Source organism: Triticum aestivum, chromosome 4B (assembly GCF_018294505.1).
Source record: "Triticum aestivum cultivar Chinese Spring chromosome 4B, IWGSC CS RefSeq v2.1, whole genome shotgun sequence".
Lineage (NCBI taxonomy): Eukaryota > Viridiplantae > Streptophyta > Magnoliopsida > Poales > Poaceae > Triticum > Triticum aestivum.
The window spans coordinates 298,054,018-298,059,299 of NC_057804.1; the positions used below are offsets into that span (position 1 = coordinate 298,054,018).

At 40.1% G+C, this 5,282-nt stretch overlaps 1 long non-coding RNA gene across 1 annotated transcript; it reads left to right on the forward strand.

The window, feature by feature from the left end:
• Positions 1-496: 496 nt before the first annotated feature.
• On the forward strand, positions 497-4,499 carry LOC123092025 (uncharacterized). Its single transcript, XR_006444069.1, has 2 exons — positions 497-1,151; positions 3,841-4,499. It is a non-coding gene; the product is annotated as an uncharacterized lncRNA (long non-coding RNA).
• The last annotated feature ends 783 nt before the right edge of the window (positions 4,500-5,282 follow it).

Here is a 5,282-nt window from a genome sequence, read left to right on the forward strand (position 1 = left end):
TCAAAATTAACTTTAAACCGTAAGGAATCTCAAAAATATTTCAACATATGAAAGTTGCGCCTCGTCCATAGCTTTTCAATGGTATATTACACGTCTCGTTTTGGCAAACGGTTAAAAAACTGGAGCGTAAACAGTACCGGAAATTTATTTATTTTTGAAAAACAGAATTCCGCGATTTAGTAAATTCGAAACTGCTCTTAAACCGTAACAAATTAGAGAAAATGATAGATATGAAAAAGATGCGCCTCGACGATATCTTTCCAACGGTGTATCATTTGCTTCGTTCTGACGAGTGGTTTAGAAGAAATCGGAAAAAAATGCTCACTGCCACTCGTCATGGGTCGCACCATTTTTTTGTCTATATAGGGACTGAAGGTAACAAAATATTATTCTGTCACTGCACTCGACAGGGCTATTCTGTTACTAGTAACAAAATAATATTTTATTACCTTCAGTCCCTATATAGACAAAAAAAACCCCAAAAAAAGCCCACCCCGCCTCCTGACCACCAGCATCTCCCAGATCCCGATCCACCCACCCACAACTCCCATTGCCGCCGGTGTCCCGCTTCCAGGCATCGTCGCCGGCCTCCTCCTACCACGCGCCGCCGCCGGCCTCCCGCTTCCACGCGTCGTCACCGGGCTCCTCCTTCCATGCGTCGTTGCCAGACTCCTCCTTCCACGCGCCGCCGCCAGCCTCCCACTTCCACGCGCCGCCGTCGCCTCCCTCTTCCACCCGCCATCGCAGGCTCCTCGCCTTCCACCCGCCCTCGTGGCATACTTGCTTCCACCAGCCGCCGTCGGAGCCACCCCAGCACCTCCACCGCCGCCATGCGCGACGCGTCTCCTCCCAAGGACGCGGTCGCCCCCCCCCCCCCCCCCCACGCCTCCTGCCGGCGACGGGCCCACTCCTCCCGGCGTTGCGCCCCGCCGCCTCAACATGCATGCCGTTCACCTCCGCCACCCCAGACCGTTCACCTCTGCCACCACTGCCCGTTCAACGCGGCCTCGACAACCCGGCGCATCAACACCCTCTGTCAACTCCAATGCGACTTTGTTTATCTCAACTTCAAAACATGTTCAGTTCAGAACTTGACATGGAGGGTGTACTGATGATACCCAGCCGAATGAAGCTCTAAGCTATCTCCTCAGGTTTTTCTTATACTATTTGTATCTTCATTCAAATCCAACATTGTGATTCTTACCAAAATTAAGTAGCTGAATTTCAGTGCACAATTGTATAATGTCTGATCAAGCAGATTTAGGTCTTGCCATTAGCTGCTAATTGTCTCTCCTGGGACATTTTAATTCTGAATTAGAATATTTAAATAATAAAATGCATGTTATACTAAATTTTGATCTTTCCAACTAACACTCCACTGCACATACAATTTTATTGATGGTGGTTCTTCTGTTTCTTCCACATTTTACGACAGTGAGTGGTGAAAGTTTAGTGCCAAAATGTTGGTTCTCTTGTTTTTGGCACATTCTGTAGTATATGTCTTTTTTTGCTGGTGAGCCAGTGTCGCTACTGAAACTTTTTCTCCTGTTTCTTGCACATTCAGTTACATAGTGCCTTTGTAGGGCCATCAAAGATCGCCTACCTCCATGGGCATCTCATGGCAAAGCGAAACGGTGCTGTGCATTTTCGCTAGCTCTCTTTGTTTTCTTTTTCGTGCCTAGCTACCACGGCATCGCTTGGTTTTACTGCTTTTAGAAAGAGTTCAACTAAAATATTCTGAGTAGTTCAAATACAAGAGTCGAGAAAAGTACATAATTTTGACAAAGCGGGAGCAGAGTTTTGACAAAGTGGGAAGAGAGTAGTTCAGGTACTAGAGAACTCCACCAAAAATAGTGTTTTATTAGGATGATAGGGGAAGAGAGTAGTCCGGGATAGCAAGTTCATTGCACAAAAAATGCTGGGAAGTTCATATGAAGTACGAACAACTAGGTAGAAAGGTTTGCCCAAAAAATACCTTGGCCAATTCACATGGTAGACACCCTACATAAATGTTTTTTCCTTTGTCCACTCCTCTTCCCCATGAGCTCTAGCGCTGGGGTAAGTACTGCAGTTTGGAAATCATCTTCTATTCTCCCAAAAAATAAGTTTGTCTTCTAAAGGTTGAAGTGAATGGGCTAGGAAGCTTTATAAGAAATTGTTTTGTTTCCGTGTCTACATTCCATAGTAGATGGTGCATCATGGTAAAAGCTAGGTTTGGTGTGTAGCCTAGAGTACATGAGAGCCTCATGTTCTATGAACATATTTAGTGCAAGTTTTGCTTCTGAAAACTAACATTCTTCATCATGTACTGATCCGTTTAACCTGTGGATGTGTTTAAAAAACTAATGTTTGGCATGTACTGAAAATTCCTTGAAAACGAAGAGTAAATAGCATCAGTGAGTTCTAGTACCTAAATTGTATAAGTTCATTAACAAAAATATATCAGCAGAAGTATCATGTTAGTTCATGTTTAGATGTCGGGCAAGCTAAAAAATTAGAGCTCAAGAAATAAAAAAAACTGAACCACCGGGAAGGTTGCTGGAAACAAATCCTCTGTTAGTTCACCAGTCCGTTCATGATAAGATATTCTATGGAACATTTGCAAACAGTAGTGATTTTGTTTTTGGGTGTTTTCCGTTGATCTGTGCTCAAGAAACATGAGAATCCTATTGATTATTAGTGAGAGTACAAGCTCATAGTTTGCAAGCCTTTTGTGATTCTTAAGTGATCAGAGAGAGTAGCATAGAGAAACGTTGTTGTGTTCTGGATGACAAAGAACACATGTGACAGTAAGTCCAGGTATTTCAACATGAGGAGTACAAAATTACTTTTACTGAGAGTTCACTTGAATCCTTGATAGCTACTGGCCATAGGAACTTAACCCACAAAAATGTGCAAAAAAGAACCATTTTGTACTACCATTAGTATGATGTGTAATGTTTTATTTTTTGCTACCCTAGCATTGAATTAGCACAACATTTTCAAGAGCTGCACCCTCATTATTTATTTCTTGTACTGTTAATTTTATTTTCAGAACCGAACTTGTACAGGGTACATGAGTTCCAATAGTAGCTTCCTTTGCAAAAAAAATACATAATCAAGCATTCTTGCTGTGTTGCCTTTCTTTCCAAATATATAGATTGCCAGTTTTGAATCCGATTCTCAAATAGACAATCATAATTCTATTGCCAGTTCCGAAATAAAGAAATGTATGCGTAACAGTACCACAACAGCACCAAAACGAATCCTCATCCTTGGTAACTTACTGGCTTTGATCTTCTAGGGCAGTATTATGTGATCCTTAGTTTACTTACAAGTGGAATGTGGGCAGATGTTGCTCAACAAGTCTGCGGTATTAAGGCTAGCTGCTAGTACATATTATGGAGTTGGGGACATGAGGGAGCGAGTGGTACATGGATCGGTGGGTGTAGTCTTTGTAGGTTGAGTAGATTCTTGTTGAAACAACTCTTGTACAACTCTTTCTATCTCACACATATTTCTAGTTTTTGCATGGGGCATCTTCTAGCATATGATTGAAACCCATTTCCCATTGTATTATGCATTTAAAAACTCATAAGTACTTAGGAGTTCATTTGTGGTGGTTAGCAATTCAATAGCTAGAAAAATGATACATCGGTTCAAATATGCTTGCCATAAGTATTTAAGAGTTTATTTGCGGTGGTTAAAAATGAAGGTACTTTGTTCCGAGGACAAGAACAACTAGAAGTTCAAATGCTGATGTGTTAAAAAAACTCCAGCTACTTTGTTTAAGCTTTTGATGTCTTAATTGCTGCACTTCTATATAGAATTTGGTGGCTCACTTTTGCTAATTTTCTGCAGTTCTCAGGTTAGAAAACGATTAGTTCCATGTGTATTTAACAGCATGTCCATGTATATTTAACACCAAGTCCATGTATTACTACATGAGAAGTACTGCTAGTGAGACTTCACTACTCCATTCCAACAAACGTGTATATGCAATCCTGGTTTGACAAAGTACTCTGCTACTGCTGGTTTCAGTTCCCTCACTGGATTTGCAGGCTCACGACCATCCTCTAACACCCCGTCAGTGCCACCGATTTGAAGGAGCTCCATGACTAGTATCTCTGAGTTCTAATGCTCCTAACGATCGTTTGGAATCTTATATTCAATATCTTGCTGATATGGAATAGTAGAATGTCGCAATATATACTTGTACAATTTTTTTTAGTACTGATGACTAGTACTTACCTTGACAGTACAACGGCATGCTTCGCTGCCGGTTGCGAGGATGTGCAACATATGTTTAAGCAAGCATTTATGTTGTATTACAAACAAAAATCTTTCCTCTGTTCCATAGAAGATTGTGTGACTTTTTTAAATACATTTTAGAAAAGAACTGTACAGACTGTAGCTTAGCATTTGATAATTGTTTGCAACATGTACAACCCGTGGACGATTATGTAATTGTTTTCATGCGTTACCATATGTCCAACAGTTCAGTATGTATTTTATAATCAGTTCAAAGGGCATATCAAATTAGGTATGGATTGTTGCATCAACGGTTACTATCACAAAACACAAAAACATTTCTTAGAGAAGAAAAATTCAGCCAATTCAAGTATATAAACCATGCAAGTTCGATGATGATGACACGTCGAAACACATTTTGAATTGAACCTAAAAGTTACATTTCTACAAGTTCAAGTGATCAACCCTCTGAACATTCCGGATTGTGAAAAATAGCTCAGTAGAAATACACACATGTATCAATACGAGTACTTTGTTTATCAGACGGGTGTTTTGCCGTATTCAAAACTTTTTAAATAAATACAAAGTAAAGTCTAGTATGTGGAAACACGCTCAGTACAAAATCATATAGACATCCATTCAAGTAATTTTTTGGAACCATTCAAAACTACTGTGAAAAATACCTCAGTACAAACACACAAATATATCAGTACGAGTACTCTGTTTTTTTCAAGGAAAAACACCATGATGGGTCTCACCATAATCCAAATTACTCTTCAACAGCTGCAAATATGAGAAAACGTTCAACATGACTAAGTTTTGCATTTTCGATAGCTATCCAACGGTATATTATTTGCCCCATTTCGACAAACTTTTAAAAAAATCGCGTTCAAAATCAGATTTGATCGTATTTGAATTCATTTTTAAACCGTAAGGAACTAGAAAAACATTTCAATACAAAAAAGTTGCGCATTTTCCGTAGCTTTCCAACGCCGTATCATTTGCGTCAATCCAACAAACCGTTTGCAAGCAATCGCAAAAATACGTTTCGC